At 45.5% G+C, this 17,185-nt stretch overlaps 1 protein-coding gene across 2 annotated transcripts in view; it reads right to left on the bottom strand.

The window, feature by feature from the left end:
• Positions 1–17,185, bottom strand: part of kiaa0825 (KIAA0825 ortholog) — a 608,024-nt gene that overhangs the window by 349,458 nt on the left and 241,381 nt on the right. The gene's annotated exons all lie outside the window — the stretch shown is intronic.

Here is a 17,185-nt window from a genome sequence, read left to right as displayed (position 1 = left end):
TGTGCCCCTTGGGGGCATCCACCTCTGTCCCTCCCTGCCTCTAATAGTAGTAGATGGCAAATCGCAAGGAACGAACAGCAGCTCCAGATTTTGCTGGATTCTCAATGTTGTGACACCCATGAGTCGGGAAAAAGCCTGCTGATGTGTGAGCTCCATCATAGAGAGGAGTTGCCTCATGATTATTAATGTGTCTCTTTATTCCACCAATTGTGCTGACCTTGAACTCCACCCACCTGAAAAGACCCTCCTCCCATTTCAAGCTATCACAGATTCACAGTGATATCGTTGGATATGTGAGGACACAAAAATGGTATGCATAACATTCCAGGCTTGCTCCATCACCTCTACCCTTCCCCTGTCACCCATCAACTTCCCGACTTCATCACCCTTGACGCACCCAATATAACCATTCCCCTCCCCTCTGTCACCCTTGAAACACCCCTCGTTACCCTTATTCCTATAACCATCACCCTCCACATGCCTTCTCTCCACTCTGAGCTTACACCTGTTACCGTCCCCATGCTCATCCTGGCCCTGACTCCTCTCATTATCCAAACCACCTGTTTCGTCCTTTTCTGTGAACCTTTCCTGAAACCTTCAGTCATTCAACTATCACCCTGGACTTTCCAGCCGACCACATTCTACTCCCCCTCCCTATGGCTGTTCCCTCCACTGTGCAGTACCTCCAGTTAAGCCTCTAGGACAGGAGGCATAGATTAGAGGGAACATAAGGATAAAAGTTTTTCACCCAGAGGGTAGTGGGTGTCTGGACTTCACTGCCTAAATTGGTGTTTGAGGCCAAAAGGCTCAATTCATTAAAAATGTACCTGGATCTCTGCACTTGAAATGCTTTAACCTGCAAGGCTATGGACCAGGTGCCGGAAAATAGTATTAAAAGGAGAGAGTTCATGGTATGAAATTATTGAACTCAATGTTAAGTCTGGAAGAGGACTTAAAAGGATTTGGACAGACTTAGTGAGTGGCTAGTTTCTTTTCTTTTTTTTTGGCCAGCATAGAAAGGCTGAATGGCCTCTTTGTGCGGTGTAACTTTGCTATGTTCCTCTGGTTCTATGGCAGAAAACAAAGTAGAAATAAACGGGTCATTTTTGCATTGGCAAGTTGTGACTAGTGGGGTACCGTAGGGATCAATACTCAGGCCCCAGCTGTTCACAATATATATCATTGATTTGGATGTGGGGACCAATGTAATATTTCCAAATTCATGAATGACATAAAACTAGATGGGAATGTGTGTTGCAAGGAAGGTGCAAAGTGGTTTTAAGAGGAAAGATAAAAGCAAAACACCGCAGATGCTAGAAATCTGAAATAAAACAGAAAATGCTGGGAAAAACTCAGCAGGCCTGACAGCATCTGTGGAGAAAAAGACAGAGTTAACATTTTGAGTTCATATGATTCTTCTTCAGAGCCATCATACGGACTCGAAACGTTAACTCTGTCTTTCTCTCCACAGATGCCTTCAGACCTGCTGAGTTTCTCGAGCATTTTTTGTTTTTGTTTCAGATTTCCAGCATAGAGCCATAAAGTCATCAAGGTATACAGCACAGAAAAAGGCCCTTCGGCATTGAGTCTGCGCCAGTCAAACAAGTACCTAACTATTCTAATCCCATTTTCCAGCACTAGGCCCATAGCCTTGTATGCCATGGCATCGCAAGTGCACATCCAAATACTTCTTAAATGTTATGAGGGTTTCTGCCTCTACCACCCTTTTAGGCACCCTTTCACCTTCTGGGTGGAAAAATTCTTCCTCACTTCCCCTCTAAACCTCCTGCCCCTTACCTTAAATCTATGCCCCTGGTTATTGAAAAGTTCCTTCCTTCTACCCTATCTATGCCCCTCATAACTTTATACACCTCAATCATGACCCCCTTCAATCTCCTCTGCTCCAGGGAAAATAACCCCAGTTTATCCAATCTCTCCGCATAACTAAACATCCGCAGTATTTTGCCTTTCTCTTAAAACCAGGGGACACAATTTTAAAATAAGGGGGAAGTCACTTAGAACTGAAATGAGGAGATTTTTTTACTCAGAGGGTTGTGAATCTTTGGAATTCTTTGACCGAGAGGGCTATGGACACTCAGTCATTGAATATGTTCGAAGTAGAGATTGGTAGGTTTCTAAATGCCAATAAAGGGATATGGAGATAGTGAAGGGAGAAGGTATTGAAATAGATGATCAGCCATGATCATATTAAATGGTGGAGCAGGCTCGATGGGCTAAATGGCTTACTCCTCCTCCTATGTATGCTTGACAGAGGCACTGTTCCCTGTTTGGCACCCAAATTCAATAGAGCCATCAAAATTTACATGCACAAAGGATTTCTTCCTAGAGTATCTACTAATCTGCTGTATCCTCATGTCCCTGTAGAATCTTCTGTTTCATGCACTGACTCACTTTGACCTTAAAAGGTGCAATGGTCCGAGCTATAATTTGTAAATTTTATTCCATTACTGACGCTTAACTAGTGGGATCTCCTTGAGTTGAAAAATGATGGTATTCCTAAAATAAGCAATACTAATGAAAGAAAAGTTACACTTTGGTTAAAATAAGGTATTTATTTTCTTTGGAAACTAATGATTCTTAAAATATTTGCATTTAAAGGGTCTACAGGAGTGCAAGCCAGCAGCAAGAGCACCAGGCATACCTAAAAATTAGGTGTCAACTTGGCAAAGCTAACAGGGAAGTGCGGTGGCATAGTGGTATTGTCGCTGGACTGGTAATCTAGAGACCCAGGGTAATGCGCTCTGGGGACCCGGGTTCGAATGCCACAGATGGTGGAATTTGAATTCAATAAAAATCTGGAATTGAAAGTTTAATGATGATCATGAAACCATTCTTGATTGTTGTAAAGATCCGTCTGCTATCCTTATCTGGTCTAACCTACATGTGACTCCAGACCCAAAGCAACGTGGTTGACTCTTAGATGAAAACCACTCAGTTGTATCAAACCGCTACAAAGTCACAAAAAAGGAATGAAGGTGGATGGACCACCTGACATCAACCTAGGCACTGGAAACAACAACGGCAAACTCAGCTCTGTCGACCCTGCAAATTTCTCCCTACTAACATCTGGGGGCTGATGCCAAAATTGGGAGAGTTGTCTCACAGACGAATCAAGCCTGACATAGTCATTGTCACAGAATCATACCTTACAGATAATGTCCCAGACACCTCCAGCACCATCCCTGTCCCACCGACAGGACAGACACAGCAGAGGTGGCAAATCAAACAACAGCCTGACATAGTCATAGTCACGGAATCATACCTTACAGATAATGTTCCAGACACCACCATCACCATGCCTGCAACATCCCTGTCCCACCGACAGGACAGACACAGCAGAGGTGGTAAAAACAAAAAAACTGCGGATGCTGGAAATCCAAAACAAAAACAGAATTACCTGGAAAAACTCAGCAGGTCTGGCAGCATCGGCGGAGAAGAAAAGAGTTGATGTTTCGAGTCCTCATGACCCTTCGACAGAACTTGAGTTCGAATCCCAGCAGAGGTGGTGGCAGAATGGTATACAGTCTATGGGGGGGGGGGGGGGGGGGGGGGGGGGGAGAGGGCTGTGGGGAAGCAGAATTGCCCTGGGAATCCTCAACATCGACTCAGGACGCCATGAAGTCTCATGGCATCAGGCCAGATATGAGTAAGGGAACCTCCAGCTCATTACCACGTACTCCACGCAATTGCCCCCCCACCCCTTAGCTGATAAATCAGTGCTCCTCCATGTTGAACACCTCTTGGAGGAAGTACTGAGGGTGGCAAAATGTACTCTGGGTGGGGGACTTCAATGTCCATCACCAAGAGTGTATCAGTAGCACCACGACTGACCGGGCTGGCCAAGTTCTAAAGTACATTGCTGCTAGGCTGGGTTTGCCACAGGTGGTGAGGGAACCAACAAGAGGTAAAATCACACTTGACCTCATCCTCCCCAACCTGCCTGCTGCAGATGCATCCGGTCATGACAGTATCAGTAGAAGTGACCACCGCACAGTCGTTGTGGAGATGAAGTCCCGCCTTCATATTGAGGATACCCTTCATCGTGTTGCGTGCTAAATGGAATAGATTTTGAACAGATCCAGCAACTCAAGGCTGGGCATCCATGAGGTCCTATGGGCCATCAGCATCAGCAGAATTGTGCTCAAATGCAATCTGTAACCTCATGGCCCAACATATCGCCCACTCTACCATTACGATCAGCCCTGATTCAATGAAGAGTGCAGGAGGAATGCCAGGAGCAGCAGCACCAGGCATACCTAAAAATGAGGTGTCAACCTGGTGAAGCTATAAACACAGGACTATTTGCATGCCAAACAGTATAAGTAGCAAGTGATAAACAGAGCTAAGCGATCCCACAAACAACGGATCAGATCTAGCTCTGCAGTCCTGCCATATCCAGTCATGAATGGTGGTGGGCAATTAACCAATTCACTGGAGGAGGCGGCTCCACAAATATTGGAACCCAGCACATCAGTGCAAAAGGTAAGGCTGAAGAATTTGCTAAAACCTTCAGCCAGAAGTGCCGAGTGGATGATCCATCTCGGCCTCCTCCGGTTGTCCCCAGCATCATAGATGCCAGTCTTCAGCCAATTCAATTCACTTCATGAGATATTAAGAAAGGGCTGAAGGCACTGGATACTGCAAGGACTATGGGCCCTGACAATATTCCAGCAATAGTACTGAAGACTTGAGCTCCAAAACTTGCCTCGCCCCTAGCTAAGTTGTTCATCTATCCGGCTATGTGGAAAATTGCCCAGGTATGTCCTGTACACAAAAAGCAGGACAAATCTAACCTGGCCAATTACCGCCCCATCAGTCTACTCTTGAGCATCAGTAAAGAAATGGAAGGGGTCAGCAACAGTGCTATTAAGCGGCACTTGCTTAGCAATAATCTGCTCGCTGACGCCCAGTTTGGGTTCTGCTGGGGCCACTCCTGATATCAATACAGCCTTGGTTCAAACATGGGCAAAAGAGCTGAACACCCGAGGTGAGGTGAGAGTGACTGCCCTTGACATCAAGGCTGCATTTTACCGAGTGTGGAACCAAGGAACCCTTGCAAAACTGGAGGCAATGGGAATCAGGGGAAAACTCCCCCGCTGGTTGGATTCATGCCAAGCACAAAGGAAGATGGTTGTGGTGTTGGAGGTCAGTCATCTCAGCTCCAGGACATCACTACAGGAATTCCTCAGGGTAGTGTCCTCATTCCCGGCCATCTTCAGCTGCTTCATCAATGACCTTCGTCCCATCATAAGGTCAGAAGTGGGGATGTTTGCTGATGATTGCACAATGTTCAGCACCATTTGCAACTCCTCAGATACTGAAGCAGTCCATGTCCAAATGTAGCAAGACCTGGCCAATATCCAGGCTTGGGCTGACAAATGGCAAGTAACATTCGCGCCACACAAGTGTCAGGCAATGACCATCCCCAGCAAGAGAGAATCTAATCATTGCCCCTTGACGTTCAATGACATTACCATCACGGAATCCCCCACTATCAACATCTTGGCGGTTACCAATGACCAGAAATTGAAATGGACTAGCGATATAAATATTATGGCTACAAGAGCAGGTCCGAGACTAGGAATTCTACGACAAGTAACTCACCTCCTGACTTCCCAAATCCTGTCCACCATCTAAAAGGCACCAGTCAGGAATGTGATGGAATAATCTCCACTTGCCTGGATGAGTTCAGCTCCCATAGCACTCAAGAAGCTTGACACCATCCAGGACAAAGCAGCCTGCTTGATTGACACCACATCCACAAACATTCACTCCTTCCACCACTGATGCACAGTAGCAGCAGTGTGTACTATCTACAAGATGCACTGCAGGAATTCACCAAGGCTCTTTAGGCAGCATCTTCCAAACCCACAACTACTACCATCTAGAAGTTCAAGGGCAGCAAATAGATGGGAACACCACCACCTGGAAGGTCCCTTCCAAGTCACTCATCATCCTGACTTGGAAATATATCGCCGTTCTTTCGCTGTTGCTTGGTCAAAATTCTGGAACTCCTTTCCTAATAGCACTGCAGGTGTACCTACACATGGAATGTAGCAGTTTAAGAAGGCAGGTCATCACCACCTTCGCAAGGGCAATTAGGGATGGGTGATAAATGCTGGACCAACCAGCGAAGCCAACATCCTGTGAATGAATAAAAAAAAAATGCCCCAAGGTCAGGAACTGAGGTGAGCGGGACCTGAAAATACTGATGCCAGCCAGTGTATTGGTTTTGATATGTCGTTCCTGGCACTGGCAATGTTTACCAGAGCTGCTGGGACAGTGATCCCAAATCAGCCACCAATTGAACAATTAAAGCAGCTCATTGGCGGTGGAGGTTGAAATTTTGACAGGGGTACATGGGTTACAGAGGGAGGTCTTGTGGTGTACTGGGTAGTAAGTTGGAGTCTCTGCCATCACTATCCATAGCTCCAGACTGTAACATGCATGTGAAAGTGCATGTTGCCACAGCAACTCGGACTCCCTGAGTGATCCATAACATACCACTGCCATCAGATCGGTTTCACGCGTGGTCTGTTGCTGACCAAATGAAGGGAGGTGCACACAGAGTGGGAAGCCAGTGATGGCTGCCCCAGAGAATTAGGTCAGCCCTGTAAGAGGGTCAGCAGGGCATATAGGTTGCAGCCTTTGGAACAGAGGTGCCCTTGGAGTGGCACAATGGGCAGAGAAAATAGGCACAGCACTCAGGCATGGTTGCCAACCCCTGGCACAATGGGGGGCAGAAGAGCAGGGCGCAAGGCTGCCAGTCACAGTAGGGCAGCTAGCTGCCCACAAGGAAGGCTATAGCTGGCAACTGGGGCACAATGAGGTTTTGGGGTTCAGGAAGAGCAGAACCCAGAGCAGCAGCAGGGAATGGAAGAGGAAAGAGGGGCAGGAAGGCAATAAAGGCCATGCCCTCAACACAGGTAACTGAAAACAGGGCCACCTGGAGATGGCCAAGGCTCAGTTTCATAGGAGACTGCGGCATTCGAGGCAGATGGTCACAGGCATCTGTGACCTTGTCACCGAAGACCTTGCACCTTGCAGCCCTGGTTGCCATGCCCTGCCATTAGCTATCAAAATCACTATGGCCTTGAGCTTCTTTGCTTTTGGATCCTTCTAATTATCCGGTGTGATCTCAGTGGCGTCCCACAAATGTCATCTTGAAGGTCATTGATGCCTTATTTGTTAGAGCTGGATTGTGCATTCATTTCAAGAAGGACACAACGAGAGTGGGTTTCAGCACCATCACTGGATCTTCCAATGGGCACCTCCATGATGTGGCCCTGCTGCAGAGGGGTCAAGGGGGGCAAGATGATAAAGGTGTCCTGTGAGGTGTGGCACCCTCATCCTCCTCTGTGACATCCTCAAACCTTGCCAGGTGGACAACTACCAGTGCCACTGACTGGTCCATGCTATCCAGCATCCCATGCATCCTGTGGATGTTAGTGAGCAGTTCCTGCACGTACTCCAAGATGTTGCATATGGCTCTCCAAGAGGTTGGCCACATTCTCTATGGAGAAGCAAATGCATTCATAGTCCTGAGCAATTGTGGAACATGAGATGAATTTTTTTATTTGTTCCTGGGATCTGGGTGTCGCTAGCTAGGTCAGCATTTATTGCCCTAATTGCCGTTGTTCATTGCTGTGAGTCTAGAGTCACATGTAGGCCAGACCAGACAAGGACGGCAGGTTTCCTTACCTAAATGACATTAGTGAACCATATGGATTTTTACAACAATCGGCAATGGTCACCATCAGACTTTTAATTCCAAAATTTTACTGAATTCAAATTTTACAATCTGCCATTTGAAGCTGGGTGCCCAGAACATTACTGGAATACCAGTCCAGTGACAATACCACTATGCCACCACCTCTCCTGATGGATGAGAATGGGCTCGTCGATTCTCAACCCAAGAATCCACACAGCTTCAGGAAACTTCAACAAATGGGAGCACATCTCCTGTGCTGTTCAGTGTATAGCCTCCTTTACACTGACTTCGGAGGCCCTGCACCTGTGCTCAGCTGAGCAGGGAAAAATTTGTTCTCCTTCCAACCAGGTTCATCCCTCTGCCTCCGGCACCTCTTCCTTATGACTAGTGCCTTGGTCATCACCCTGTGCCACACTACCTACAAAGGTGTTTAGGCCAAGCGACGTGAGTATCTGTGCGAGCGGACAGTGCATTTCTGGAGATCCAACCATGCTTCTTCATTTCCTCCTAGCTGCTCTGGCGTAGTGGTACTGTCAGTGGACTGGTAATCGAGAGACCCAGGTGTTATGACACAACATTTGGCAAAGGCTGAGTTGTTTAAATCCCAGAGGGAAACTTGAACAATTGTTATAACCTATATTTTCAATTAAAAGATGCAACTCTGAATTCAGGAATAGGACCACCAAGTTTTGAAAGGCTTTTAAAATAAAACTAAATTAAACATTTATTAATTAACACTACATTAAACACAGACACATGTCTACAAATTACTACCATAACAACTTTTAAACAAATCCCCAAATTAATCACTCCCACGTAAATCTTCACCAAGGCAACAATAATCCATAGACTTTAAACAGACACTAGGCAAAGCACATTTGACTTTACAAATTCAAAATGAGGTTCCTTGTGATTTGGTTCCTTTGCAGACACAGTTGTAGGATTACAGGCTGGTTAGATCCAAAATGCCGCTGACCTACACACACAAACTCCTTTCTGTTTATACCTAGCTTCCCCTTTGAATGTAAATTTTCTATTGTATCCTAGGCTTTTCATTTTACCTCTCCTAACAATAATCCTTTCATTCCACCAATTTTATTAGTAATATAAACACATTACTTGGCATCTCCCAGCTAGTTGCAAGATTTTACTCCCACTCTTGAATGCTTTATTCAACAAATGCAAATTTACACTTTACCTTTTCCTCCTTACGTTTATCTAATTAACATCTCAAACTACTGTACATCAAAGCAAGCAGACTAGCTGGCTTTAATCCAATTAAGCCAAACACAGACATACACAAAGGTACAGACCCTACTACAATTACAATTTAACAATAACTTCCAATAATATTATAAACATTAACATCTCTTCTTGACACCAGGGCAATGATCTATGGACCAAGGTTCAAATCGCACCATGGCAGGTGGTGGAATTTGAATTCAATTAAAAAAAAAAAATCTGGAATTACAAAGTCTAATAATGACCATGGATCATTGTTGATTGTCGTAAAAAACCATGGTGGTGGACAGTTAAACAACTCACTGGGGGAGGAAGCTCCACAATTCACTCCAGGTTATAGCAAAGGCTATGGGTCCTAACAATATTCCAGTAATAGTACTGAATGCTTGTGCACCAGAACCTGCCGCACCCTTAACCAAGCTACTCCAGTACAACTACAACACTGGCATCTATCCAGCAATGTGAAAAGTGCAAGACAAATCCAACCTGACAAATTACCGCCTCATCAGTCTATTCTCGATCATTAGCAAAGTGATGGAAGGGTTCCCTCAGCGTCACTTAGCTTCGTACCACATTACAGCCTTGGTTCAAACATGGACAAAAGAGCTGAACTACAGAGGCAAGGTGAGAGTGAATGCTCTTGATAACAAGGCAGCATTTGATAGAGTGTAGCTTCAAGGAGTCCTAGCAAAACTGGAGACAGTGGGAATAAGGGGGTAAGCTGGTTGGAGTCATACCTAGCACAAAGGAAGATGGTTGTGTTTGTTAGACGTTAATCACCTCCGTTCCAGGACATCACAGCAGGAGTTCCTCAGGGTAGTGTCCTCAGCCCAACCATCTTTAGCTGCTTCATCAATGACCTTCCTTCCATGTTTGCTGATAATTGTACAATGTTCAGCTCCATTCGCGACTCCTCAGATACTGAAGCAGTCCATGTCCAAATGCAGCAAGACTTGGACATATCCAGGCATGGGCTGACAAGTGGCAAGTAACATTCTTGCCACACAAGTACCAGGCATTGACCATCTCCAACAAGAGAGAATCTAACCATCGCCCCTTGATATTCAGTGGCGCTATCATCACTGAATCCGCCAATATCAACATCCTGGGGGTTGCCATTGATGAGAAACTGATCTAGACTGGCCATTTAGCTACAGGATCAGGTCAGAGGCTAGGAATCCTACGGTGAGTAACTCATCTCCTGACTTCCCAAAGCCTGTCCGCCATCTACAAGGCACAGGTCAGGAGTGTGTTGGAATAGTCTCCACCTGCCTGAACGAATGCAGCTGCAACAACACTCAAGAAGCTTGACACCATCCAGGACAAAGCAGCCCGCTTGATTGGCACCCCAACCACAAACATTCACTCCCTCCAACACCTACGCACAGTGGCAGCCTTGTGTCCCATCTACAAGATGCACTGCAGGAATTCATGAAGGCTCCTTAGGCAGCACCTTCGAAACCAATAACCACTGCCATCTAGAAGGACAAGGGCAGCAGATACATGAGGACACTATCACCTGGAAGTTCTCCTCGAAGCCACTCACCATCCTGACTTGGGAATATATCACCGTTCCTTCACTGTTGATGGGTCAAAATCCTGGAGTTCCCTCCCTAATACCACTGTGGGTGTACCTATACCACATGGACTGCAGCGTTTCAAGAAGGCAGCTCACCACCACCTTCTCAAGGGCATTAAATGTTGGCCTAGCCAGCAACACCTAGATCCCATAAATTAATTAAAAAAAAGATAATAAGAGCTAGCCTCAGAGAGTAGAAACCATTGTGATATTGAAGCTACTCATTGTACAACACACTTAACAGACAGGGGGTGGGGGGGGGGGGTGGCGAAGCACACTGCATCCACTGAATGACCACCTTGCCCTCTAATCATCAGATCTACTGAAAGCTCCCATCTTGCCATGTCCACTGCCTGCTGTACCACTATTCTGGTTATCTACATTGCTGTCAACTCCATTGGTGTGATGCCGCAGAGAACAGTTCCTATTCTTCTGTCTGAGCCTTTTCCTGGACATGGCGTGCCTATTTCAACTGAGAGGACAAAAGAGAGTGAGATAAGGCACTGTTGCCTCTGTAGCCAATGTCATCTGCCCCTTTCCCTTAGGAGCTGCATGTCTCAGTGGTGACAGGTTCTCAGTAACATTGTGGCTGTGAGGAATTCTGAGAGGTCAGTAAATTACCTGGGCAGACACACTTCCCATGTTGGAACATAAGAAATAAGAGTAGGTCTTCTCCACCATTCAATATAATCATAACTGATCTTCTGCCTCAACTCTATTTTCTTGCCTACTCCCCATAACCCTTGATTCCTTGAGAGACCAAAAAACTATATCAGCCTTAAATATATTCAAGGATGGAGCATCCACAACCCACAGGTATAGAGAATTCCAAAGGCACGACCCTTGAGTGAAATTTCTCTTTATCTTAGTCCTAAATGATGAGCCCCTAATCCCGAAACTGGGATGGGGGTAATGTAGTGCTATGGACTGAAAATTGGTTAACGGACAGAAAACAGAGAGTAGGGATAAATGGGTCATTCTCAGGTTGGCAGGCTGTGACCAGTGGGGTAAAAATAGAAAATGTTGGAAAAACTCAGCAGGTTAACAGCATCTGTGGAGAAAAAAAACAGGGGTAACGTTTCAAGCCTTATGGCTGTTCCTCAGAGCTAAAGAGAAGTAAAAATGTAAGGAAATTTATACTGTTTAAGCGGGGTGGGGCATTTGAAGCTGGATAGAAGGACAGTGATAGGTGGAGTCAAAGGAGAGATTGCCAGAGATGTTATGGACAAATGGGTGTTAATGATAGTGGTACAGGCTAAAAGAGGTGCTGATGGTGGCATTAAGGTCAGAAAGTAGAATTTAATAATAGCAGGACAAGGGTGAGCACTGTGGAAAGGACAACATGAACAAGTGGCAGATGGCCCTTGTGGGGATGGGGTGGTGGGAAAAAAGATTGAAAATAGGATAAAAGGTGGGGATAAAACAATGAATAAAAATGAAAATAAATAAAAATAAAAATAAGTCTGTAAAAAATAAAATTAAAAAATAAAAATTGGAAAATTAAAATGAATATTGGAAAAAGGGGATAATAAAGGGGGTGAGGATGGAGGAGACGCTTCATGGTCTGAAGTTGTTGAACTAAATATTAAGTCCATAAGGCTGTAAAGTGCCTAATCGATGAGGTGCTGTTATTCCAGTTTGTGTCGGGCTTCACTGGAACACTGCAGCAGGCCAAGGACGGACATGTGCGCATGAGAGCAGGATGGGCTATTGGAATGGCAAGCAACAGGAAGGTCTGGGCCATACTTGCGGACAGACCAAAGGTGTTTCGCAAAGCGGTCACCCAGTCTGCGTTTGGTGTCTCCAATGTAGAGTAGACCTCTTTGGGAGCAGTGAATGCAGTAGACCAAATTGAAGGAGGTGCAAGTAAAGCACTGCTTCACCTGAAAGGAGTGTTTGGGCCCTTGGACAGTGAGGAGGGAGGTAAAGGGGCAGGTGTCGCACCTTCTGCGATTGCATGGGAAGGTGCCGTGGAAGTGGGTTGAAGTGTTGGGAGTGATGGAGGAGTGGATCGGGGTGTCCCAGAGGGAATGGTCCCTACGGAATGCCGACAGGGGTGGTGAAGAGAAGATGTGTTTGGTGGTGGCATCATGCTGGAGTTGGCGGAAATGGCAGAGGATGATCCTTTGCATGCGGAGGCTAGTGGGGTGAAAAGTGAGGACAACGGGGGCCCTATCATGGTTCTGGGAAGGAGGGGAAGGTGGGAGAGCAGAGGCACAGGAGATGAGTCTGCCATTCTTTATATTCTGACCAATCATCTGTGCTGCCGCTAATCTTTGTGGAGTTGTATGCTTTTTTCTTAAGTTTGATGCTTTCTTTAACTTTAGTTAACCACAGATGGTGGGTCCTCCTCTTAGAATTTTTCTTTATAATTGGAATGTAATTATTCTGAATACTCTGAAATATCCCCTTAGATGTACTTTATACTTGCCATAGAGGGAGTGCAACAAAGGTTCACCAGGCTGATTCCTGGGATGCCAGTGGTCTTCTCTGTGAGAAGAGATTGAGGAGACTGGGCCTGTATTCTCTAGAGTTTAGAAGAATGAGAGGTCATCTCATTGAAACCTATAAAATTCTTACAGAGCTCGACAGGGTAGATGCAGGAAGGACGTGTACCCTGGCTGGGGGATCTAGAACCAGGGGACATAGTCTCAGAATAAGGGGTAGGCCATTTAGGACTGAGATGACTACTACATCAACTGCCTCCCCTTTATTTACCCTACTAGTTACACTTTCAAAAAACTCTAAAAAAAATTGTCAAACACGATTTCCATTCCATGTCTTAGGAGATTCTTCAGATGGTGTGTCTGCTGGAAGGTGCAAACCCTGAACACTGCCCAGAGAGTTGGAAGTTGCACTCACCTTGCCAGAATGTATGAGATCGTTGAACCTTTTATGGCACTTAATCCAGGTTCTCTAGTCTCAGTTCTACAGCAGCAATCTGCACCCAGGCCTCTCTGGTTTCGCTGGTCGTCACCTTCTGCCGCCCTCCTGGAAGAGAACCTCTCCTTCATGGCCTCCAATATGAAATCTAGGTCAGCATTGTTGAAACAATGGGAAGCCCTGCCAAGCCTCCAACTCTTGTATGACACCTCGCTTCCCACAGATTGAATCACTTGACTCACATTGGCTCCTGGTTGAGCAACTACTGGATTTCAAATTTCTCATCCTTATTTTCAAATCCCCCCATGATCTCGTTTCTCCCTTTCTCTGTAATCTCATCTGGCCCCACAATTCTCCAAGCTATCTCCACTCCTCCAATAACAGGCTTGTGTCGATCCACAGTTTAGCACAGTAGCCAGGGTCCTAAGCTCTGAAATCTGCTAACTAAACCTCTCCACTTCTCAACATACCTTTTTTGAAGACTTCCGTAAAACCTAGTTCTTTGGACAAGCTTTTGGTCATGTGCCATAATATCTCTTAATGTGGCTTGATGTCAAATTACACTGCTGTGAAACGTCTTGGGATTTTTTATTATATTAAACGTGCTAGAGAAATACAAGTTGTTGTTTTAGGGCATCTGGTGGGAGGGATTTCTCTTTTTAAAGACCAATCATGCTTCACTTTTTTAATGTCTATATTTTGATGTTGGAACTATTGGAGCTGAGGTAAAAAATTGACAAGTAACAGAAACCTGAATGAAAAACAACAATAGCACTGACAATAACACCAACAAATTGGCTTGGAGTAAGTGTAACAAACACTTACTGGGACTTGTTATTTCATTGAGTAACCAAAAGGCAGAAGATATATTGAATAAAAACTTTACTGCAGACCTCATAACTACCACCAATGTGGATCATTTTAACTCATCAGCAGGATTATAAATGGCTAGTGAGATAGTTGATGACTGGTTTTAATTTTCCAAAATCCCTTAGATTCGGGGAAGGTTCCATTAGATTGGAAAATAGCAAAGGGAGGGAGACAGAAAGCAGGAAACTATAGGCCAGTTAACTTAACATCTGTCACAGGGAAAATGTTAAAAGCTATTATTAAAGATGTTATAACAGGGCACTTAGAAAAAGGCAGATTCAACATGGTTTTGTAAAAGGGAAATCATGTTTAACCAATTTATTGGAGTTCTTTGAAGGAGTCACATGTGCTGTGGGTAAAGGGGAACCGGTGGATATACTGTACTTAGATTTCCAGAAGGCATTTGATAAAGTGCCACATCAAAGATTATTGAAGAAAATAAAAGCTCATGGTAACATATTGGCATGGATAGGAGATTGGTTAGCAAATAGGAAGCAGAGGACTGGCATAAATGGGTCTTTTTTTTGTTTGGCAGGATATGACGAAATAAGTGCCACATCCTTGCTGGGGCCTCACCTTTTTACAATTTATATAAATGTCTTGATCGAAGGAATTTTTGCAGATGACACAAAGATAGGTAGGAAAGTCAGTTGTGAAGAGGACGTAAGGAGGCTACAAAATGATATAGATAGGTTAGGTGAGTGGGCAAAGATTTGGCAAATGGAGTATAATATAGGCAAATAGGTACAGCAGATAGTAAGGAAAGCTAATAGAATGTTATCATTTATTGTGAGGAGAACTGATTACAAAAGTAGGGAGGTTATGCTTCAGTTGTACAAGGCACTGGCGAGATCACATCTGGAGTACTGCGTATTGGTCTCCTTATTTAAAGAAAGATGTAAATGCGCTAGAAAGAGTTCAGGGAAGATTTACTAGATTAATGCCAGGAATAGGCAGGTTATCTAATAAGGAAAGGCTGGACAGGTTAGGCTTGTATCCACTGGAATTTAGAAGAGTAAGAGGAGACAAGATGGTGTGTTGAAATGGCAAGGTCTGGGTCATGCTTGCGGACAGGCCGGAGGTATTCCGCAAAGCAGTCACCCCATCTGCATTTGGTCTCCCTAAAGTAAAGGAGACCGCATTGGGAGCCCCCTCCCCCCACCCCATTCCCTACAGGGCCATCTGTTACTTGTTCCATGTTGTTCTTTCACACAGTGCTACCCTTGCTCTGCTCGCTTGCCATTTCAACACACCACCCTGCTCTCATGCCCACATGTCCGCCCTTAGCCTGCTGCAATGTTCCAGTGAAGCCCAACACAAACTGGAGGAACAGCACCTCATCTTCCGATTAGGCACTTTCCAATTTTCTGGACATAACATTGAGTTCAACAACTTCAGACCATGAACTCTCTCCTCTATCCTCACCCACTTTTTCTACATTCATTTTTATTTTTTATCCACTTTTTTTTTTCATTTTTATTCATTTATCCTTGGTTTTATCTCTCCTTCTATCCCATTTTCCATCCTTTTTTTCCTCACCACTGCCCTCTCCTCCCAAACCCATCCCTTACAGGGCCATCTGTTACTTGCCCCATGTTGTTCTTTCACACAATGCTACCCTTGTTCTGCTATGATCACATTCTGCTTTCTTACCTTTATGCCACTATCAGCACCAGTTTTAGCACTAACTACTACCATTACAACTTCCTTTATCCTTTAGTTCATGACAACTTTGTCAATCCCTCCTTTGTCCCCACCTATCGCAGGCCTTATGTCCAGCTCCACCTGCCCCACCCCCCTTAAACAGTATAAATTTCATCACGTTTCCACTTCTCTTCAGCTCTGAAGAAGGGTCACATGGACTCGAAATGTTAACTCTGTTTCTCTCTCCACAGATGCTGCCAGAGCTGCTGAGTTTTTCTCAGATTTCCAGCATCCACAGTATTTTGCTTTTATCTTAGGCATTCTTGGGAGTTTACTTACAATAGTGAACAAATGAGAGAGAGAGAGTGTTGTGTGATGGGGAAGCCAGGGTCTTTTTGAAATAACATCAGAGATGGGTGTCGAAACTTTTCTTCAATGGGTGCTGAAGATGATCGTGTGCTATGTGGGTGGAGGAGTGAAGACCATTACAGAGACCTGGGGAGAAGGCCTGTGTGTGTTGCCTAAAATCTTGCCACCACACCTCACTCCACTCATCTCTGACTCCAGGTAGCTGGTGCTGCCTGGTGAAGAGGGGCAGGGCTGACTCCTGTGTGCCAGGCAGTACCTGTTGCCTGGTGAAGACATCGACCTCCCTCTACGGGAAGAACAACGAGGCCCCCATCCACTCTCCACTCCACAGAGTGACACCCACCCCCCCACAGCCTTTACCCTTTTCCTCCTGTCTCTCCCAGTCCTTTTCTCTCTACCTCTACTTGCCGCAAGGAGGGAGAGGTTACGTCATCTACCCCCCACACTCCCCCTGTGGCCATACTGTCTAGACTTGCCAGAAAGAGCTTGGGGTGAGTGTGGGTCAGCCCCTATGGCTACAACGGGGTCACCGGTAGCCGGGTCCTCCAGGGTAGCTGTGAAGGTGGCACTACCATCAGTGCCGGGGCCCCCCAAAAAGACCTACGCTGGATTGGCTGCTTCTGTGGCCTCCGCTGCTCCTGCAGTCCCGTCACCGTTCTGCCTCCTGACCAGGGCAATCAGGATAAAGAGATACACCCATCACAAGATGAGCATAAAAGCGTGCGTGAAAGCTTTGGCCAGGGTTGTCAGCCATCGTCACGGCCTCATGCATGTATGCGAAGGTGGTATTCTTCCTGATGTCTGAGCAGGCTGTGCACTTCACCAGGGGTGGAACCTATCTGGCGGTGGATCCTTTAGAAGTTCAT

This window comes from Carcharodon carcharias, chromosome 4, assembly GCF_017639515.1.
Source record: "Carcharodon carcharias isolate sCarCar2 chromosome 4, sCarCar2.pri, whole genome shotgun sequence".
NCBI classification, from domain to species: domain Eukaryota; kingdom Metazoa; phylum Chordata; class Chondrichthyes; order Lamniformes; family Lamnidae; genus Carcharodon; species Carcharodon carcharias.
The sequence above is the reverse complement of the archived record's forward strand: the minus strand, read 5'-3'. Positions and strand labels throughout refer to the sequence as shown.